This window comes from Bos taurus, chromosome 21, assembly GCF_002263795.3.
Source record: "Bos taurus isolate L1 Dominette 01449 registration number 42190680 breed Hereford chromosome 21, ARS-UCD2.0, whole genome shotgun sequence".
Taxonomy (NCBI): domain Eukaryota; kingdom Metazoa; phylum Chordata; class Mammalia; order Artiodactyla; family Bovidae; genus Bos; species Bos taurus.
The window spans coordinates 32,896,454-32,919,509 of NC_037348.1; the positions used below are offsets into that span (position 1 = coordinate 32,896,454).

General features: G+C 47.2%; 1 long non-coding RNA gene across 2 annotated transcripts in view; it reads left to right on the forward strand.

Annotated features, from left to right (window-relative positions):
- The first annotated feature begins 12,144 nt into the window (after window positions 1–12,144).
- LOC132342135 (uncharacterized) overlaps window positions 12,145–23,056 on the forward strand; it is a 67,903-nt gene continuing 56,991 nt past the window's right edge. The window contains exon 1 of one of the 2 annotated variants that reach the window (XR_009492157.1): window positions 12,145–22,267. This is a non-coding gene — a long non-coding RNA (uncharacterized lncRNA). The remainder of the gene's footprint in view (window positions 22,268–23,056) is intronic. The other variant, XR_009492158.1, reaches the window with a different exon arrangement.

Genomic DNA, 23,056 nt, shown 5'->3' on the forward strand with positions numbered 1-23,056 from the left:
AAAGTCAAACGGAAATGTTCCATGCTGCCAAGGTGGACGACAGGATGGATTCGTCGGGGGTCTGCATTCCTCGCAACAGCGGACCACCGGGCGAGAAGGAACAGAACGAGTTCTCTGGAGCTGCGCAGGGCACGCAATAGAAGCCCGACGATCTGCACTGCTCGGGCAACGTCCGGCAGTGGAAGGCGCCAGGGTATCCTTTGTTGGAGCTCACTGGGTGGACTCAAGGGTAGTCAAGCCTCCTGGGAGGCGTTTGGGCGAAAGAGGTCGGCGAGAGTTGGATCGCTAGGGATTGCAGGAGCACGAATACTTGGCCTCATCGTGCTCGAGATGACGGGAGCAGCGAGACTCGTCGGGCAAAAGGGAGGTATTGTTCTCAGAGCGGCGCCCCGGGTCGTCGTCGTGGTGTGCGGGGTTGTCCTACACGGAGTTGTAGAGTACGTATCAGGGAGCAGGCCGGCCGGAGACAGGTGGCCGGGGATGGGTAGGTGTCGAGATGCATAGAAGAGCTTCCTTTTGGAGTAAGTCGATGGGTCGTGGAGGGGCGGCGCCAGGGAAGTCGGGAGGGTCTCCATGGCGGCGAGTGGGCAGGGGGGAGCAGCAGCGTGGAGGCCGCGCGGCGGTGCCATTGCTCTGCCGGACCACAAGGGTGAGTGCGATTCTGGGTGGCCATCGAGACGTGGCGACTATGGGCGTGAGAGGGAGGGGTAATAACTGCGTAGGGGGGCTATTACGGACCACGGGCCCCGGAGGCATTGGGATGGAGCCGCTGCGGGGTTACACGCTCGACTCTTGGGGTTGGGGCAGCAGGGGTGACCTCAGGTGGGCTTTCTCATGTGGCTCGAGAGCAGAGGGAGCCGAGGCCCAGTGGGTGTAGGTGCGGGTGAGGGGCCTCTCGGGACTCCACTGGGCGTGGAAATAATGTTGCCAAGGTTTGGAGTATGAAGGAGGGCCGTTCGTAGCCAGGCGAGAGGAAGGAGGGGATCTCCCAGTGTGTGTGTGTTGAGGGCAGGATGACACCGTACCAGAGGGGTGCAGGGGAGGCGAATGCCTACTTGGGATTGTCGGGGAAGGCTGGACCCCGGGTGTTGGCCGAGGCGCAGGGTCCACAGCAGATTGGGACAGAGCCAGAGTGAAGTAGGTTCGCGACACTGGGCGTCGGCGGTAAGACGTGGGTTGCCCGGGGGTGCAGAAATAAGAGATCACAGCGCCGTAGCAGTGGGTACGCTACGATACAAGAGGACCTGTACCCGGGGGAGAAGAAGGATGGGAACCCCGCGCGCGGATTGTCGGAGGCGATGCATGTTAGGCAAGTAACCACCTTAGTAAGTTTGGGTTTAGTCACGAGAACGATGCACGAGGGAATAAAACGTGCCCGCGCTGTCGTGTTGAGAGCTGCACTCATGCAGGCGTGGAGAAATCGGAGAGGGCAGGACTAGTACCGGGAAGGCAGGGACAAAGGGGAGGCAATCGGAGGTTCTGTACCTCAGGGGAGAGAGGCGCGGGGGCACATAGAGCATGTTCGGAGGGGAAGGGGGAGGCTCAGGCATAAGCGAAGTGTAGGAAAACGTGAACGCGCACGAGAGAGAGGAGAGAGTCACATGGATGGGAGGGACGGGACACACATAAGGGGGACGAGACGTGGCTGGAATGTATTACGTAGACAGGTAAGCACGGCCCTTAAATACCATAAGAAGATGGCGGAGACCGGTGGGAGGGACGAGGTGCAGGCGTAACCCCGGTGGCGTCATGAAGCACGAAAGGCACAGGGGGAGTCGACCGCGTCATGTCCAGTGGATCGAGGGGAGAGGGCACCCGTGAGAGACGGTATAGGTGGTACAGAGTGGATGAAGAGAGGACAGGAAGAGAGTAGAGCTAAGGGAGGAGCAAGGGCCCCGGGGGGTGGGGGAAAGGAGCCGAGAGGACCGGAAGCAGAAGAGAAACTGGGAGGACAGGAAAGGGCCGCGGGTTGGGGGGGGGGCCACGGTGTAGCACGGGAAGAGGATCACTCAGAAAGGGTGGGACGAGGTTCCTAACTCAGAGGGAGACGGGGGGAGGACCGGAAAGAGTTTAGCGGTGATGTGGGAGGGAGAGACAGTTGTTGAGGTGGGAGGGTGCGCGATAGATGGTCCAAGGGGTTATGCCAAGTAGGCCAACTTGTGCGGACCATACGGGGCAAGTGTATCCCCATACACACAAAGTGATGAGAGAAACATATCTTCCTGAAGGCGCGCTTACGATAGCGGGGAGATAAGGGCTATCGATCTTGACGGGAAGCGTAGAGATGTCAAGGGGGGAGCACACGCGTGGCAAGCGGTTTTTTCCTCTGTAGTGATTACCGGGTACGACGCAATATCCCGTCGATGGATGACGATTTCAGCAGGCGGGGAATGTCAGGCTGCCGTTTGTGTGTGGCCCAGGCAGAGGATGCGCCAGAAATCCTCCTCTGGCTTCTCATTCGAGTTGCGAAGGAAAGGCTACATAAGAGATTTGCTCTCGGAGGTGACTGTCAGTGCCGAGAATGAGACCTCCAGTCTTGGACTGTGTGGTCCCGAGATAGACGCAATGAGTTACCTAGCGTGGCCAGGCCGGGGCCCGACATGGGGGGAGTACTCCAGAGGCAGGCGGGGTGGAGGGGACAGAGAAGGGAGAGCCTCTCCGTGCATTCTTGACGACGCACGTGCCGGGCAGGAGTACACGTAGGACTGAGGGATTGCGATCGTCGAATGGAAGCAAAATGAAGACGAGGCCGCGCTGCGTGGAGTAACGAGATGCCGCCTGAGTCGCGGGTGGACGGACGGTAGCGGAGCCTGTATCTCTTGGAGAGTGCGTCACACACCTGGCTGGGTGGACTCAAGGGGAGATTCAACCTACGTGATGGCGGTTATGCCGCCGTGAGGAGCTGATGGGGTCCGGCGGAGGTAAGTGTTACTACGCGGTGGGAGCCGAGGATGCAGGAGGTGAGCAACCAGAAGGCCCTTGGCATCTCTCGATGACTGGGGGAATCTCGGGAGCAGGGGTAGTCCCTGTGGGTTTGTTGTGCTCGAGCGTGGCAGCATGGTGACAGCGTAAGCAGGCGGGAGCAGCGGGCCGGGGTGACGGAACACTGGAAGAAGGGGGCGTCCCGAGGTGGTTCGGAGCAGTTTCCATCAACGTATGGTAGACAGCGGGACGGGAGGCCCCCTGAGCTGGAGGTCAGGGTGGAAGCAGGTCACTGGGGCTGGTATGGGGTGAGGCAAGGGCTGAAAGGCGCCGAGGGGAAGTCGGGCTCGTCCCTGCGGGCTAGTGGTGAGGGAGAGCGCGGTCGTATGTTGCTCGGCAGCAACGAGCCACCGGTTGCAGTGAGGTGAGGGCTGCAGCTCTGGAGGACTCGATTGGGAGCACGTGCCCGTATGGGGTCATGGAGGGTCTCTTCGAGGGCGGCTGGTATCGAACCGCGGGGTATGAAGGGGCAGGAAACCTGGGGTTCCCGAGCATCGAGCGGCGATTGTGACGAAAAGGGGGGATGCCCTCTGCTGGGGGGCGTTCTTCTGTCGAGTGGGAGATTGGCTTATCAGGTGACGATTAGCCCAGGTGGGTGAGCAAAGCTGGCGGTAGGAGGGAGGAGGACCCCCGGGGTGCTCCGGGGGGACTCACTGGGAGAACTGGTGGGACTTCTGGCGGATGGTGGAGAAGGTGAGCAGGGGTGCAAGAGCGGCCCTCATCTCCGAACAGGTGGAGCGGCGCACGCGTAACCGAGGTGTGGCCTGTGCGTTGATTTCAGAACGCTGGGTGGACAGCCCCGGGGGAGTCGCGAGATGTTGAGCCCTTGCAGCAGCAGTATGGCTGGGGGAGCGAGGGGAGCAGTAAGGGGGCGAACCTCGCCGCGTGTGGGTGGGCGTGTGGAGGGAGGCCAATGGATAACCAGGCGGTGCCAGTGCCTCTCTGAGATGTCCCCGGGGGAGCAGTAGAGGGAGTGGACGGGGGGCCGTCGCTTGTGCCGTCGAGGGCGCTTTGTAGTGTTGGAACCGACTCAGGGGGGACTTTGTTGCGTTCGTGAGTGGAGCGCAGAGACCCTGGGCGAGCGCGAAGGAATGGAATCTTACATAGCAAACCTCGTCCTGATTGCGTGATCTAGACTGCAGTAGTTGCAGGCCTAGGGCGGGCCAGGAGGGCAGAGCGGACTAGGGAGGGACAGCCTGGGAGGGAACGGGCAGGTGACGTCGGAGGGAGAGACGCGACGCCCTGTGCTCTGGGAGAGAGTGTCCGGGCATCGGGTTGCTTTATCAGAGGGCCCGGGTAGAAAGAGTCGGCAGTGGGAGGTTGGACCACACAGTCCTCGGAATTGTGAGAACCACCCACGAGGCCCACGGTAGTGGCAAAGTGGTCTAGTGCGCTTGAGAGCCGGGCCTCATCCTGAGGGTAAAGACAGGGGACCGGCTATAAGGTCGGGAAACCCTTCCGACCAAAGCAGGGGAGTCGACCCTCCTGTCAGATCGGATGGCAAAGTAGAAGGGGCTACACGAGGAGGGAGGCGTGCGGGGAAACCTTCGGGCAGTGTTTCCTAGCTGCGAAGGGAGAGACGCGGGGAACAGAGTGATTTCCCCGCGGTGGGAAGCTGGTTGTGGAACAGTCCAGGCCTATTCAAGTGGGTAGCCAGGAGCTGGCCTTTTCGAGCGGCGATGCGGTACCACCCAATGCCTTGAAGGCCCTGGTGACGTGGGGGGACTGTGCTACCTGAGGACGCTGCTAGCGGGGATAAGCGGCTTGATGCGAGTCTTAAGCGAGATGGCGCTGGGAAGCCACGGTGGTTTTTCTGCGACGTTGGTGAGTGGGGTACGGAAGAGGCAGATTTTCACCCAGCCTCCACTCGCTGCAACTAGAGAAAGCCCTCGTGCACCAATGAAGACTCAGTGCAGCCAAGAAAAATAAAGAATAACAAAAAAAAAAAAGAGATAAAATCCACGGATTCAGCGACATTTCCTGAACCTTTCGCTTGTGATCTAAACAAGAGTCCTATTCAAGCCATCTGATTTCCCCTTCCGCAGTCTCGGGCACCAGCAATTTTTCTGGCACACACTGGTCTCACTCTTCTCAACTCCTCCTCCACTTGCAGCCCATGCTCCACCTGGACTTTCTAGGATTCGCTACTTGCCGCCAGATGATTCTGTCTCATTTTCCCTTTCCAGGTAGATTTACACTTACTTTCCCTTATGTTCATCCACAGGTTCCAGGGGAAGCTCTCAACAAAACAACCTGCTGATGAACAACAACAAGAGATTCAGATGTTATAGAATTTTAGGGCTAAAAGGAATCTTAGGATCTTTTGGTTTTAGAGACGATAAGCAGAGGCTCAAAGGGTTATCTTATAGATGTATAAAGAAAAAATCATTGGTTCCAGACTGTATGTTCAGCTGAATAATATACTTGGTTCCTCACTAAAAAGCCATGTGGTGCAAGCGTGCTTTCAGATCAGATCAGATCAGTCACTCAGTCATGTCTGACTCTTTGTGACCCCATGAATTGCAGCACGCCAGGCCTCCCTGTCCATCACCAACTCCCGGAGTTCACTGAGACTCACATCCATCGAGTCAGTGATGCCATTCAGCCATCTCATCCTCTGTCGTCCCCTTCTCCTCTTGCCCCCAATCCCTCCCAGCATCAGAGTCCTTTCCAATGAGCCAAACCCGCCCCCCTTCGCGAATGAGGTGGCCAAAGGACTTGGAGTTTCAGCTCAGCTATACATTCCCTTCCAAAAATCCCAGGGATGAATCTCCTCAGAATGGATTGGTTGATCTCCTTGCAGTCCAAGAGACTCTCAAGAGCCTTCTCCAACACCACAGTTCAAAAGCATGAATTCTTTGGCGCTCAGCCTTTTTCACAGTCCAACTCTCACATCCATACATTAGCACAGGAAAAACCATAGCCTTGACTAGATGAACCTTTGTTGGCAAAGTAATGTCTCTGCTTTTGAATATGCTATCTAGGTTGGTCATAACTTTCCTTCCAAGGAGTAAGCGTCTTTTAAATTCATGGCTGCAGTCATCATCTGCAGTGATTTTGGAGCCCAGATAAATAAAGTCTGACACTGGTTTTCCACTGTTTTCCCCATCTATTTCCCATGAAGTTGATTGGGGACCGGAATGCCATGATCTTGCATTTCTGCAGTGCTGAGGGAGGGCTTTAAGCCAACTTTTTCACTCTCCTCTTTCACTTTCATCAAGAGGCTTTTTGAGTTCCCTCTTCACTTTCTGCCAAAAGGGTGGTGTCATCTGCATACTGAGGTTATTGATATTATCTCGCTGGGCAATCTTGATTCCAGCTTGTGTTTCTTCCAGTCCAGCAATTTCTCATGATGTACTCTGCACATAAGTTAAATAAAACAGGGTGACAATATACAGCCTTGACGAATCCTTTTCCTATTTGCGAAGCCAGTCTGTTGTTCCATGTCCATTCTAACTGTTGCTTCCTGGCCTTCATACAAATTTCTCAAGAGGCAGATCAGGTGGTCTGGTATTCCCATCTCTTGTGCTTCGTTATGTCCAAGTCTTGGAGACCCCATGGACTGTAGCCTGCCAGGCTCCTCTGTCCATGGGATTTTCCCAGGCAAGAATATGGACTGGGTTGCCATTTCCCACTCTCAGGGGAATCTCCCTGACCCAGGGATCAAACCACACTCTCTTGCATGTCCTGCATTGACAGGCAGATTCTTTATCACTAACACCTAGGAAAACCTGCTAGAACCATGGTCTTTCTATTCTGACCCCCAACCTTGATCTTCCTTATTCAGAACCTCAAGCCCTACATTCTCAATGAATTGCTGCCCATGGTTTGACCTGACAGTGGGAAAAATAACAATTAGGTCCAGGATGACAACCTCCTTTCAAAAGGAGGTTGGGAGGACCATCATGGTGTCCAATGACAACAGAAGGCATCAGAAAGAAAGGGGCACCGACTTGAAGGGGTGTGGAGAGTCAGCAAGAAAGTGGCAGGGGGACTTCCCTGGTGGTCTAGTGGCTAAGACTCCAAAACTCCCTATGTAGGGGCCGGAGTTCCATCTCTGGTCAGGGAACTAGATTCCACTTGCTGCAACTAAAAAAGATTCCACACGCCGGCATCTAGAGATCCTGCATGCCATCATGAAGACCCAGTGCAGTCAAACAAATAAATAAAATAAATATTTAAATAAATAAATAATAAATAAAGTCAGTCAGTGATAATAAAATCAAATAAAGAGGGTAGGAGATAGGGTCTTTAGAGGGCCAATGACCAAGTCTAAGCAGAGTCCAAGCAAATCCAGCTCTTCACCAAAAGGCGATTAGAGTCAGGTGGGAACTGATAGGCATGAGGGGCAGAAAGAGAAACACTAGACAAACTCAGATCTGGTTCTGACTCTACCCTTGACAAGGAGTATAATTTGGAACAAATTATTTAACTGTCAGGCCCTCAGGCAGACTCAGAATCTTACAGTCTCTGGTTGGGAGCAAGTCTTCATTCCAAGGCTTTGCAATCAGATTTTTGATCTTAAAAAGCTGGAAGAGGGTTGGAAGGATAAATTGGGAGTTTGGGATTAACATATACAAACTGTTATATATAAAATAAATAACCAACAAGGACCTACTTATAGTACATACACTACTCAATATTGTGTAATCACCCATAAGGGAAAGAATCTGAAAAAGAATAGATATGTATAATTGAATCCCTTTGCTGTACACTTGAAACTAACACAACATTGTAAATCAGCCATACTTCAATTAAAATAAAAAAAGAGCCCGGAAATAGTATCACTTCAAGTGGAAAACATTAGAGAGAATCATCTTTCCTTGCAGAATGTTGCAGTTGGTTTACATCACAGTTTACTCACATCACAGTTTATTCAGAGCCTGCTGTTAAGTCAAAATCCCATGGTTGTTATTTTAGTGTGTTGGACACTGTGGTTTGCATATTTCACCATGTGACATCATTACCATGGAGGCATCAGACATTTTGGGGCTCCTAAATTATGACCGATGGATGGTGGTTAGGTGCTTTTTCTCAGAACACCCTTTTAACTACATGTGTACTGTACTACATGTGTGAACCATATTAAAAAAAAAAAAGAAATGTTCATCACTTTCAATTAAAACACTAGATGGAAAAAAAAAAAACCTACACTAGACAGCAAAGAAATACATACTTATAAAACATTCCTCCTCTCAACGTTTTCACAAGTCCTGAATTATCTTGTAATCTGAGGATGCTATAATTTTGGCATCTACATTTGAATTAAATCTCTCTGCTTAAAGCCTCTTGTGAAGTTAAACTCCTATGAGGTTTATTTTAGACTGAGACAGTTTCATATTTTTCATTTTACTACAGAATAGAAAAAAGGCAAAATTAAAACAAAAACCAGGGACTTCCCTAGTGGTACAGTGTTTAAGACTCCACGCTTGCAATGCAGGGTGCCTGGGTTTCTATCCCTGGCCAGCAAACTAAATCCCATATGCTGTGCAGTGTGGCCAAAACAAAAAAGAGGACCTCAAAATTACGCTGATCACTGGCAAATGCCCTGTTGTAGAAGTGTAGAAAAGCCCTTGAAGGTATCGTATGGACACGGTGTGCCCAGCTGTAATTTAGGTATCTATTTTTAACCCCTTCACAAGTGTCAGAATGTTAGACCTGGAAGGGGCCTTTGAGGTCATCTGATCCAAGCCACTCAATTTCCAAAGGCAGGTAGTAAAGATCAGAGGCATAAGAGACTCACTGAAAGTCAAGCAGGAGATTATTTAGTATAGCTGATCTGGAACCTGTGTTTTTCAAGTCTCAGCATTACTGTTCTTTGCTCGCTTTACTTATATCTGTTTTAAAATTATTAAATATCATTGCACTGTATACAGTAAAAAACAAAACTCTCTCTTCCAACAGACTTCCCTCCCACTCTTCCATGTTGTCCAACATTTTAGGGGAAACCACTATTGATAGCTGGGCTTCTCTGGTGGCTCAACCAGTAAAGAACCCACCTGCCAATGCAGGAGACATAAGAAGACGTGGGTTTAATCCCTGGGATGGGAAGATTCCCTGAGGAGGGCATGGGCAAACCCACTCTAATATTCTTGCCTGGAAAATTCCACGGACAGAGGAGCCTGGAGGCCTAGAGTCTGTGGAGTTGCAAAGAGTCCAGACAAGACTGAGCACATGTGCACACACTATTATCAGTTTGCTGTATACATATGCAAATTCCATGTGTGTGTCTAAGTACTGATACATTCATTTACATATGGGTATATACACGGGCCAAGATTTTTTTAATTTGTATTATATTTAATTTTTATTGAATTATAATTGACATACAATATGATGTTAGTTTCAGGTGTACAACATAGTGATTTGACAGTTTTTTTTATTTTAATTGTTTTTTTATTGAAGGATTTTGCTTGACAGAATTTTGTTGTTTTCTATCAAACCTCAACATGAATCAGCCATAGGTATGCATATATCCCCTCCCTTTTGAACCTCCCTCCCTCTGTCTCGGAGAAGGCGATGGCACCCCACTCCAGTACTCTTGCCTGGAGAATCCCATGGACGGAGGAGCCTGGTAGGCTGCAGTCCATGGGGTCGCGAAGAGTCGAACACGACTGAGCAACTTCACTTTCACGCATTGGAGAAGGAAATGGCAACCCACTCCAGTGTTCTTGCCTGGAGAATCCCAGGGACAGGGGAGCCTGTTGGGCTGCCGTCTACGGGGTCGCACAGAGTCGGACACGACTGAAGTGACTTGGCAGCCCCTCTCTCTCCCCACCCCACCCCTCTAGGTTGATACAGTGCCCCTGTGTGAGTTTCCTGAGCCATGCAGCAAATTCCCATTGCCTATCTATTTTACATATGGCAGGCTAAGATTTTTGAAAATAGTTTTACTCCAAACTAGAACCTAACTAAACCAAACTAAAAATGGCAGGGGGGTGATAAAATGGGAGTTCTGAACAACAAAATAAATATCATTTCTAACAGAAATTGTTATTTCTCTTATCATTGCTCATCTAGAAATAATCATGAAATTTTTAAACATTTTTATTTATTTGACTGCACTGGGTCTTAGTGGTGCCATGTGGGTTCTTTAGCTGCAGCATGCAAACTCTTGCGGCATGTGGGATCTAGTTTCCTGAACACAGATGGAACCCAGCCCCCTGCATTGGGAGCACAGACTCTGAGCCACTGGGCCACCAGGGAATTCCCTAGAAATTCTCATAAAATTTGACAAAAGCTATTCAGGCTTCCCAGGTGGAGCCAGTGTTAAAGAACTCACCTGCTGGGACTTCCTGGTGGTCCAGGGGCTAAGACTCCATGCTCCCAATGCAGGGGGCCTGGGTTTGATTTCTGGTCAGGGAACTAGATCCCACATGCTTCAACTAAGGGTTCACATGCTTCAACAAAATTGCAACCAAATAAATTAAAAAAAGAAAACTCACTTGCTAATGCAGGTGATATAAAGGACACTGGGTTCGATCCGTGGGTCATGAAGATCCCTTGGAGGAGGTCATGGCAACCTACTCCAGTACTCTTGCCTGAGAATCCCACAGACAGAGGAGCCTGGCCAGCTATAGTCCATGGGGTCTCCAAGAGTTGGACATGACTCAGTGACTAACACACATGAAGGGGTCCTCAGTGCTATGCACGGTGGGTAGGGTGGAATTTATTCTTTGGAGCAGTCTGTTATCGCTTTTGCTTCATAGGATTAGTTTGGTATTTTAGAAAGATCATTCTGGGACCAGAATAGAGGATGGATTAGAGACAGTGAAACCAGCTGAGGGGTTACTGCAATGTGCCAGGCAAAGGGGGGTGAGTGTGTGAACTGAGAATGTGGAGCTGGATGTGCACAAGTCAAAGGAGAAAAGGGGTCTGGATGAAGAGACCTCGGAGGAAGACTCACAGAACCTGAAAACCAGTTGGATATGGAGGTGAAGGGGAGCTGGTAGACACTCCTCCTTCTCATCTCCTAAATCTTTAAAAAATGTTTATTAATTTATTTGGCTGTGCTGGGTCTTAGTTGCAGCACACAAGGTCTTTAGTTGCAGTATGTGGGACTGAATTTCCTGGCCAGTGATAGAACCTGGGCCCCAGCCCTGGGAGCAAAGAGTCTTAGCCACTGGACCACCAGGGAAGTCCCTAAGATCTTTCTTTCTAAGCAGGAACTTTGTCTCTCTTGCCAACTCTGGCCATGTAACTGGGGCTCAATTGAAGTTTTCTTTATTTTTGTTCTAAATGTATTTCAGTTTTTTTCAATTAAAATTTTTGAAGAAATCCTTCATTTTTTTTGTATCCCCTATACAATCCTAAGCAATTCCTTTTCATGTTTTGATTACCAAAATTTTAATGCTTTTTTTTCCTTCAAAGTATGATTTCAACTAAGACAATAGTTCTTATTACTCACCCGGTCATTCAAAAGCTGATGGTTTAGGGGTGTCCAGGTACTCATCTTTGTCTGCATTTTGGGACCATTTGTGTTTTTTGGAGGTGCAAATGCCATCATGAAATAACTGGATATTCTTCTGTAAGAAAAACTATGATTCATTTCTTCTGAAGATATAGTTTTTCTTACAGAAGAATATCCAGTTATTCTAAACTAAACTAAACTATAGTTTGTTTAAACTAACTAAACTAAACTAAACTCACTAAAAATGGTAACACCATATAATCTTTTTCAGTACACTGGGACAGGGACTAGGGGGAGAGTGACATTTACTGGGAGTATTTTATATGTCAGGCACTTAACAGGTTTGCTCAATTAAACCCATAACAATATGGTAAGGTGGTGGGTTTTAGCTTATTTTACAGATGAAGAAAATGAGGCTCACTTTGCTTTGCCCCGAGTTATACAGACAGTAGGTGGTGAAACAGAGAATCAGACCCAGGTCTGTTTAACTCTGTTTGATTTTCATTGGACCAAGCGGAAAAAATCAGAATCACTCTTAGCTAAGAACATACCATATTGGTCAGAAAGAAGTATTTATAAAATCACTGTGCAATCTGATCTACTCCATTTTGTCCCTTGTGACCTCCTTCTTCCTCTGCTAACTTTCTGACATCTAGCTAACAAGGGCTCTAGCTTGCTACCATATTTAAGAAGTAGAATAGTACAATGGACAAGGCCAAGAATTTATATATGGACAGATTTGGGTTTATTGAGAAAAATACACTGGGGAAAATATACAGTACACCCAGTACTGTATATGTCTGCCTTCATTTTTGTGGCCTCACAGCATGTGGGATCTCAGTTCTCCCACCGGAGATGAACTCACATCCCTTGTATTGGAAATGTTGAGTCTTAACCATGACTGCTGTTGTTCAGTCACTAAGTTGTGTCCAACTCTTTGCAACCCCATGGACTGAAGTACACCAGGCTTCCCTGTCCTTCACTATCTCCAAGTTTGCTCAGACTCATGTCCATTGAGTTGGTGATGCCATCCAACCATCTCATCCTCTCTTGCCTCCCTTCTCCTCCTGCCTTCAATCTTTCCCAGCATCAGGGTCTTTTCCAAGGAGTCGGCTCTTTGCATCAGGTGGCCAAAGTTTTGGAGCTTCAGCTGCAGCATCAGTCCTCCCAATGAATATTCAGGGTTGATTTCCTTTAGGATTGACTCATTTGATCTCCTTGCTGTCCAAGGGAGTCTCAAAGGTCTTCTCCAGTACCACAATTAAAAAGCATCGATTCTTCAACGCTCAACCTTCTTTATGATCCAATTCTAACCATTGGACAGCCAGGGAAGTCCCTGTGTATGTCTTCATTGGATTAAAGCACTCTAATTTCCATGAGGGATTACTTTTCCCTCAGTGTTTAGGGTCTGCTGGGTTGGTTAATCAAGGTGGCCTCCCCTTGCCCAGTCATAAGACTAAGCTAGGCCAGGTAACTGATGCTGGCTTATCCTTGCTTTACAGCCAAGGTGATCATTCAAAGTACCATAGATGCTCTGAGTAGACTGTTAAGCTGTTCTTAGACTCTTCTTGGAGGGGCTTCCTTGGTGGTGCTAGTGGTAAAGAATCTGCCTGCCAATTCTGGAGACATAGGAGATGCAGGTTTGATCCCTGGGCCAGGAAGATCCACTGGAGGAGGCCATGGCAGCCCACTCCAGTATTCTTGCCTGGAGAATCCCTTGGACAGAGGACCCTGGTGGGCTATGGTCCCCAGGGTCACAAAGAATCAGACACAACTGAAGCAACTTAGCATGCATGCATGTCCTTTCTTATCCATTTTGTGAGCCACCTGATAGCCTTCAATAAATTTCACCTACATTAGCTAGAAGACCCTTCTTGTAGGGGAATCCCTGGTGGCTCAGATGGTAAGGAATCTGCCTGCAGTGCGGGAGACCTGGATTCGATCCCTGGGTTGGGAAGAGTCCTTGGAGGAGGGCATGGTAACCCACTCCAGCATTCTTGGCTGGAGAATCCCCATGGACGGAGGAGCCATGGAAACAACTGAGCGACTAAGCACACAGCACACACACATTAGCTAGAATCTATTTCTGTTGTTTGCAACCAAAACTTTTTACATGACACAGTTTGGATCCTGGCTCTAAAACTTACTAGCTTTGAAACTTTTTGCAAGTAGTCACTCAGTCATGTCCGACTAACCCTATGGACTGCAGCATGCCAGGCTTCCCTGTCCTTTCCCATCTCCCGGAGGTTACTCAAACTCATGTCCATTGAGTCAGTTATGCCATCTAACCACCTCGTCCTCTGGCATCCCCTTCTCCTCCTGCCTTCAATCTTTCCCAGCATCAGGGTCTTTTCTAATGTGTGGGCTCTTCGCATCGAGTGGCCAAAGAACTGGAGCTTCAGCTTCAGCATCAGTCCTTCCAATGAATATTCAGAACTGATCTCCTTTAGGATTGACTTGGACAGGTACACACTGCTATACTTAAAATGGATAACCAACAGGGACCCATGATATAGCACAAGGAACTGTGCTCAATGGCAGCCTGGCTGGGGGAGAATGGATACATGTATATGTATGGGTGAGACCCTTCATTGTTCATGTGAAACTACCACAACACTGTTAATTGGTTATACTCCAACACAAAATAAAGTGTTAAAAAAAAAATAGCATCACCACAGACTTTCTTAGAACTTCCTGTTATTTCCAGAGTTCTTCAAAGCCTGTCCTTGAAGGGGGCACAACAAAATATTTTAAGGTAAAAAATATTTAAAGCAGATGGATGGCATTTTCAGTATATAGCTTCAGTGTTTCTGTTTGTTTGTGCCTTCTTCCTCTCTGAAGGTATGTTTCAGATCCAAAGCAGCGGTGCTGAGTTGGAGCCTGCACAGGATTTGCCTGCCTGACCCAGGGCTCCAAAAATTATAGCAACAAATATAAGACAATTTTTTAAAAATATTTATTTTTATTTATTTATCTGGCTGAGCCAGGTCTTTGTTAGGGCATGTGGGATGTAGTTCCCTGACCAGGGATAGAACCCAGGTCCCCTGGACCACCAGGGAATTCACCCAGACAATATTTTGATCCACATGCCACAACTAAGACCTGGCACAGCCAAATAAATAAAAACAAATTTTTTTTTTTAAATTAACCGTTAGTTTTGGACTTACAGAGGATTCCCCCAAATGCTAGATCTGAAATTTTGTGACTCTCACTTGACATGTAATATTCCCTCTCAGGTTTAAATTAGAGCTGCAGAGAAAGCCAATAGTTTTAAAACCTCAGGGTTTTAAACCATAGATAATGTCTTCCTGCAGTTGCCTGCTGATACCACTCCACTGGAATAAGGGGAAATAAAGGAGGTTCAGATGAGCCCTCACATTCTTAGCTCCTAACAGCTAAGTTGCAAAGATGTAAGAAATGATTTCATTACAGTATTATTAATTGGCTGCTATAAAAATACACATGAGCAGGCAAATATATAAAGCATGGTCACTGAGTCTAGATCTGCTCAGTTAAAAATCACATATTTCCTTTTTTATTGCTATTTATTCATGTTTGACATTTCTTCTATTTAAATTGATTGAAGTTGTGTGTGTGTGTGTGTGTGTGTGTTTTAATTTTTATTTATCTGTTTAGGCTAAGCCACTCGGCTTGCAGAATCTTAGTCCCCAACCAGGGATTGACCCTGGCCCTCGGCAATGAACATACAGAATCCTAACCTCTGGACTGCCAGGGAATTCCTTAAACCAATTGTTTTCAATCTTTTATTTTATTTTTTTCAGGGCTATAAAACTCTTTGAGGGTATGATGAAAACTATGAATCTTCTCCCTAGAAAAATTCATATTAACATTGCTGCTGCTGCTGCTAAGTCACTTCAGTCGTGTCCGACTCTGTGTGATCCCACAGACGGCAGCCACCAGGCTCCCCCGTCCCTGGGATTCTCCAGGCAAGAACACTGGAATGGGTTGCCATTTCCTTCTCCAATGCATGAAAATGAAAAGTGAAAGGGAAGTCGCTCAGTCGTGTCCGACTCTTAGTGACCCCATGGACTGAAGCCTACCAAGCTCCTCCATCCATGGGATTTTCCAGGCAAAGTACTGGAGTGGGGTGCCATTGCCTTCTCCGCATATTAACATTATATTTTGCTTATACCAGGTTAAAAACTTCTGTTGTAAGCTCAGAAACTCTCTTTTCCCAGTTTAAGTAGAAAACAATCTGACTGATTCTAAGCCCAATTTCTGATTAAGACAAAGCAGCTTTTCCAGGTCCTCCCTAAGGTTTTGCATGTTTTTTTGTTTGTTTGTTTTTGTTTTTTTCCTTCCTGGTTCTTCAGAGCTACAAATCATTTGAATTAGGCTCTTTTTTTCAAATCAATTTGAATAAAGTTTGGTTTTCAGGAGATGGGCCTGGCTGAGCAAAAGAGCCCTCTTGGTAATAGTCTTCCTGAAGCAGGCAAATGGAGGTATCCTGCCCTGGTTTTTGTCATTATCCTTTTACAGTTTTTTCCTCTGTCCACTCTAGAAGATGGGCAGTGTGCATATCTGCATGTCCACACTGGATCACAGTATAGACCACTCAGACGCTTTCATACAACATACAAAAAAATTACAAGACAAAGCAAGTTGCCTTCCCTCCTTCTACATACAAACCTTGCTGTTGTTTTTTCATGACCTCTTTCCCCCTTAATGGCTGTCCTTGCATGTTCCCCTTTAATTTTTCTTTGGATAAAGGGGAAGAAAAAGGGCTTCTGGCCCTTACCCCCAGTGTGTGCTTCTAGTGTCATGCTTAAAGGCAAGGATAGGTCCTCTGGTAAAGTTCCAGTGGTAACACACCTCCAATCCCATCTTCAAAGCCATTCTTCACACTGTCACCATTGCACAACTTCACTAAAGACTTATTAGGTCTGTATTACAGGTATAAAGACAAGTCTTGACTATAATGGAGATTACAGTCTACTACAAGAGGGTTTTTTTAACAAAAAAATGTATATATTTAAGGTGATGTTTTAGTATATGTACACATTGTGGGATGCTTACCACAATCAAACTATGTAACATATCCATCACCTCCCATAGTCACCGTGTGTGTGTGCATGTGTGCGTGTGTGTGCATGTGTGTGCTTCTGTGTGTGTGATTACCCTTGAGATCTACTCTTCTAGCAAATTTCAAGTATATAATATATTATTATTAACAATAGTCACCATGATCCCTGGGCAGGAAGATCCCCTGAAGAAGTAAATGGCAACCCACTCCAGTATTCTTGCCTGGAGAATCCCATGGACAGAGGAACCTGGTGGGCTACAGTCCATGGGGTTGCAAAAGTGGGACACAACTTAGCGACTAAACTACCACCACCATCACCACATAGTCACCATGCTGTACTTAAGGTCTCTAGAACTTATTCCTTTTATAACTGAAGGTTTGTACCCTTTGATCAATATCTCCACACTTCCCTCCTCCCCAACTTTGGCTAACCACTACTCTATTCAGGGAAGTATTTTTTAAAAGGTCTGTTAGTCATTTTTCAGCTCAAAAACCTTCAGAGACTCGATAATGGCTACAGAATCCTTAGCATGCTAGTCTAGGTACACCATGAATTTACCTTTTTGGTTCATCCTCCTTCCTCTCCCTTCATGCACTATCTGTACAGACACACTGAACTTCAGATCAGAGAATGTGGTACAAAACTGGTGCTTCTCTGCTAATGTGGTTTTCTGAATGTGCTCACCTGAATCCTAAACTCAGTAGTGCACAGTAGGTGCTCAATAAAACCTTGTCTCAATCAGTGGAATGAATGAACACAACAGTGGAGGTGAGTGGTTTAAGGATTAAAGCTAGTGGCAAAGAAGGTACAACTCAACATTAGGAACCGAGCACTGGGGTTAGACTCAGGATAATTGGGTTTTTATTTGGTGTTTACAGAGCAGAACACGGTTGAGTTTCTCCACTAACACACAGCTCACCCATTGTACGCTGCAGTATCATCAGAGAAGGAAATAGAGATTACCAGGAAATGATCAGGAAATAGGGTACGGATGTGAGAGTTGGACTGTGAAGAAGGCTGAGCACCGAAGAATTGATGCTTTTGAACTGTGGTGTTGGAGAAGACTCTTGAGAGTCCCTTGGACTGCAAGGAGATCCAACCAGTCCATTCTGAAGGAGATCAGCCCTGGGATTTCTTTGGAAGGAATGATGCTAAAGCTGAAAGTCCAGTACCTTGGCCACCTCATGTGAAGAGTTGACTCATTGGAAAGGACTCTGATGCTGGGAGGGATTGGGGGCAAGAGGAGAAGGGGACGACAGAGGATGAGATGGCTGAATGGCATCACTGACTCGATGGATGTGAGTCTCAGTGAACTCCGGGAGTTGGTGATGGACAGGAAGGCCTGGCGTGCTGAGATTCATGGGGTCGCAAAGAATCGCACACAACTGAGTGACTGATCTGATGTGATCTGATCTAGATTTAAATATGAATTCATCTTATATTCAACTAGGTGGAAACAAAGAGAAACTATAAGACAATGCAAAGACCTAGTGCTTTGATAAGCATCGAGGTAATTATTTGTTGGTTGTTAATTTCATATATATGATGCACCTGGTCATTTAACTGCTAATACAGAGCAAAATGTAATTCCTGGGGTCACTACCAAGGCTCATGAGAAGCCCAGGAGGACCTGAGAGAAGAGCTCTCAAAGGAGTCTCCATCTTTTTCATGCAGTGATCACTGCTCTCACCTCTTTAAGTCTTTCTCTTCAAGTCTTTCTCCTCAAGCCTCTAGCGCTGGTGTTGCCATAGCTCCTGTTTCTGTGACTCCGTCTAGCTCCCACCCCTTCCAGTAGGCCAATCACTACCTATAAATCTTTTCCCTGGCATCCGGGGTCTCTTAGGCAACAATGTGTGGTCTCTTGATTGGCTGGGAGATCCTGGCGGGCTGGCTCCAAATTTGGGCACAGGGACAGAATGGAAAAGTGGGAGGGCCCAGAGGGTGGGAAAGGCTGCCATCTCTCAATAGAGTGCTAGGACGAATATACAACCAATCCTGAAACAAACAGCATTAAATGCCCCCATTCAAGCTGTAAGTATTGTCCAAATCAGGCCAACCTACTGAGCACGCCCAGTTATATCGTTCTGGTCACTCCGGGGTTCTGAAACGTAAACTCCATTTCTCCGGGTTTTTAGAGTGGCCAACAGGTAAAAGAAGGTTGCAGGAAAAACAATTCTGGAGAGGTTCAATGAAAGAATAGCACCTGCACACAGGAAGGGAAAGAACGTGGGAAAATTGCCCAACACACAAACTCAGCAATGCTTCAACATGAATTGTAATTTATTGGATTAAGGAATTCAGGCCGACTAACAGATACACCAGGGAACCAGCAGATGGCATGCCTGAATAAGGATAACTCCAAATTTGGGAAATTTTCTGATCTGGTCTAATTTCATTAATGAAATTTATGAAGCATCTACCATGTAATGAGAGGCAGAGTGAGAATGCAAGAATAAAAAAAAAAAAAAAAGAAATCTAATGAGGATTTGAAAGTACAATGTAGAAATAACTACTGGTATAGAACTATAAACTAATGCTAGAGAAAAACAACATTTCAGAAGGGACATCTGGGAAGTGTAAAACAGTTCTTATGGGCAGCAGCTAACCAAATTCAAAAAAGAAGACTTTTCTCATTATCGCACGTTCTCTAAAATACATAAAAAATGTACTCTCTTCCAAGGTAAATAAATGTAAACCCTATGTTTATATTGTTTCATTGTTTTGAAATAGGCAGCATTCATATATCTCCCGTTTAAAAAGAAAATGAAAAGTAAAGCTCATAGTTGCTGCTTTCTTTAGAGTTGACAAAGGATCAGTAAGTGGCCAAATCGAAACTTATGTTGTCTGAATTCCATCCCAGTGGTTTTAAGTATGGTTGTATGTTTTATGATCAGGTTGTACGTAAAATGAATAAACAAAGACTTTTGCAGGGGTGGAGGCCTGGGGGAGGTAAGTAGATGCAATACTAAATTACCATGTATTACCGGTTAACATGGATGGTTTCAAAATGGGTTCATCCAGAAAGAGACCCGTTTTAACAACTCCCTGGGAGAGTGTTGGGTCTCGGTGAAGTTCCTGAGCTACCAGGGAAGCCCTAAAGACTTTCTATTGGTGGTTATAACATTGAATGAAAGAAAGATGGGATTAAAGAGAGCCCGACACTTTATCCCTGTTAGATCTGAATATTTTTATCCCTGAAAATAAGGTCCCTTTCATTGATCCTCTCAACTAGCATCCTCTGGACCTCTCCTTGTTCAGCCCTTCACATTGTGTTCACGGTGAGCACATTGGCTCAATGTCCTCGAAAATTTAACATTACTTTCATTTAAAATTTTTTTAAATTCCTTTTAAAAATATTTATTTGGCTGCACTGGATCTTAGTTGCAGCACACAAGATCTTGGATCTTTAGTTGCAGTTTGTGGGATCTAGTTCCCAGTTGGTCTTCAGTCGCTAAGTCGTGTGTGACTCTGAAACCCCATCAACTGCTGCACTCCAGGCTTCCCTGTCTTGCACTAGTTCCCAGACCAGGGATTTAACCTAGGTCCTCTGCATTGGGAGGGTGGAATCTTAGTTACTGGACCACCAGGGAAGCCCCTCAACATTATTTTTAAAGGGAACATTTCAACCATAAAGAAAAGTTTACAGACTTGCCTAAGAAACACCCTTTTCTCCCTGCAGAGATTTTTTAAAATGTTAACATTTTGCTTCATGTGTGTGATTAAGAGTTGAAGCCTCTTTTACATGCTGCCCAGATCTCATTTCCCACCCTGCCTGCCTAGAGGCATCCACTGTCATAAAATTTAGTGTGCTGCCTACTTGTCCACTTTTTATGCTTATTATATATACATGTTTGGCCTTGTAAACAGTGTGACTGTTTTAAAGAGCTATCATAATTTACATACTTTGTAGTTCGCTTCGTTCACTCAGTGGTCTATTTCTGAGATGTGATCATGTTGATACATTCAACGATAATTTCTACATCATTCCCACCTCCCACTAGGAGCCAAGATATGTTCTATGCCTGACAGTTTTCACAAGACCATGTGTAAATTGCATAAAACTGTGAGAGCAGCACATCTCTAGAGGATCTGAAGGTACAAGGGATCTAGAAGTACCCGAAGCAGGTCTATACTGCTTTTCATAAATGCTCTTAGCTGCTTCACTCACTCACCTTCAGTAGAGGCAGTGTTGGCTCCACAAGACACAATGACTTGATAAGAATCAGCCTATGGATCAATGTTATTTAAAAAAAGAAAAAGTATTACTGCATTAGTATTTATTAACGACATTGAAAATGTCATTTCAGATCCCTTTTATGGTGCAATTCGCATAGCTCATCTTCTGACATCAAACGATATTTATGACTGTCTAAGCTCAGTATTTATTATCATTTAGGGAGCATCTTTAAAACAGATTGTTTCACTGGTGGCTCAAACAGTAAAGAATCTGGCTGCAATGCAGGAGACCTGGGTTCCATCCCTGGGTCGGGAAGATCCCCTGGAGAAGGGAATGGCAACCCACTCCAGTATTCTTGCCTGGAGAAGTCCATGGACAGAGGAACCTGGTGGGCTACAGTCCATTGGATCACAAAGAGTCGGACACGACTGAGGGACTAACACTTCCACTTTTCTTTGTATAAAGTAGTTGCCTATAATTAAAGATGCCACAGAGATGTGTCCCAAGGGTTTGGACAAACCACAGATTATATAGCTGTTTTTGGTCAGTCTCCTAACATGGGGTGGCAAAGATTCAGAGAGAAGATTATACTAAAATACACCATTTTAACCAAGTGTACAGTTGAAGAACGTTAAGTACAGTCATACTATGCTACAAGATCAAAGTATTTCTTCAAGTCCTGTGTGCTACCATAGAACAAAATGATGGCTGTGAAGTCTAGGTTGAAAAGGGAGGGAAAGGAAGAGAAAGGAAGGTAGGTAAAATGATAGAGGCAATGGTAACAGCTTTGGCTTGGAATGAGTGAATCCAGACTCAGCCCTTAAAACCCTGCCTGGCTTTGGCTAAGTCTTTTTAACCTTTCTGGACCGTTCTTTTCCGCGTCTGAATAATGAGAGGTTAGGTTTAGATGATTTCTAAGGAATCTTTAAGTTCTAGAATAGCTTATGGAGAAAAAAATAAAATCACTTATGAAGAAAAAGAGAGAAGAAACATTTCCCAAAGAACAGAAGATGAGGAATGCCACCAATAACCTCAAGCCCCACCTGCTGACTAAAGTGGGTGTCGGTAAAGAGGGTATCTGCTCTGCTGCTTCAGCCTGGAGCTCTGCAATATGAAAGCTGACTACTTCTATCTGCACCCAGTACCACTCTCAGCACCCACCTCTTAATCAATTCCAATCCCCGGGTTCCCAGGGGGCACGCTGGTTCTCAAACAGGTTTTGGTGGTCTCTCAATAATAGCGTTCCAGGCTTGAGTGATGAGAGTCGCTGCATTGTCTCAGCAGGGAAGGGAGGGAGAGCTTTGCAAAGGGGACTGAGGGCATTTAAGAAAAGCTTCCAGAGCGCAGAACGACTCCGTTGGAGCAGGACAGGGCCAGGCATCAGCCTCGGCGCGAGGTAAAGTGCAACGAAACCTGCAGACGGGTATCCAGAAGCTGGGCTCAAAATAGGAGCGCTCGGGCGAGCGTGCGCAGTGCGCCTGCGCCGTACATGCGTGCGCATGTGTCGCGGCCATCGCGAAAGCTCTCGGTCGCTCGGAGGCGCACGCTGGTGGTCCACGCTGGTGGTCCTCGCTGGCTCCGTTTACCTGAGGGACCTTTGGCTGCCCCCGGCCGGTACCGCAGCCCCCCGGGAGCCCAGCCCCGAGGTGTGAGGTGAGCCCCGGGTCGTGCAGGCCCCTTCCCGTCCTGCTCAGCGGGAAAAGGACTTGAGAGTGGGGACTTAGGAGGTGCCGCCGCGGCTGCCCGCTCCTCGGTGTAAGCCTGTGCCAAAGAGCCACGAGCAGCTGCGGCACCTCCTCCTCAAGGATCGTTATTCTCGTCTCTGACAAAACAAAAGCCTTGGGCGCTGTGCTGTGGAGGGGTGTCTCCGGGCTTTCTCGGGGTGGGTGGCGGGCCGGCAGGGGAGCCCGGGTTTGGGGCTGGGCGGACTGTGTGCGCGGACTGGATTAACCCTCTCGGTCCCGAATCTGCGCCCAGCAACCTGGTCGAGTGGGGCCCACGCTCCCTGCACGCCGCCCTCAGCCCAGCCCTGGGGCTTGGTTGGCGCCGCAGGGGCGTGTGGCACTCCCGGGCCACTGGGGGCTGTGGGTGGAGCATGCAGCTGCTGGCGGGGAGGACGATGCACGGAGGGCTGGGTGCGGGGGTGCAGGCAGCATCGCAGCATCTGGACTGCTTCCTGTTTCTAGTCCTGAAAGTTGTCCCCTCTCCTCCCTCCCGTCAGTTTTGCAAAGTCTGCATATTCCTCCTCGAGGCTTTCCCCTCTGCCCCCTTGGACTCTCCGTGTGTTTGCCCTGGGGTACCTCGGGGAGGTTCATCCATAGCCTCTGAAATAAGGTTCTGTTAAACATTTCAAGACATTTTAACATCTTCCTAGAGGCCTTTTTCAGAATTAGTTGCCTTCCTCAATAAGAGAATAAGGGGTGGTTTTTTCTTTCTTTCTTT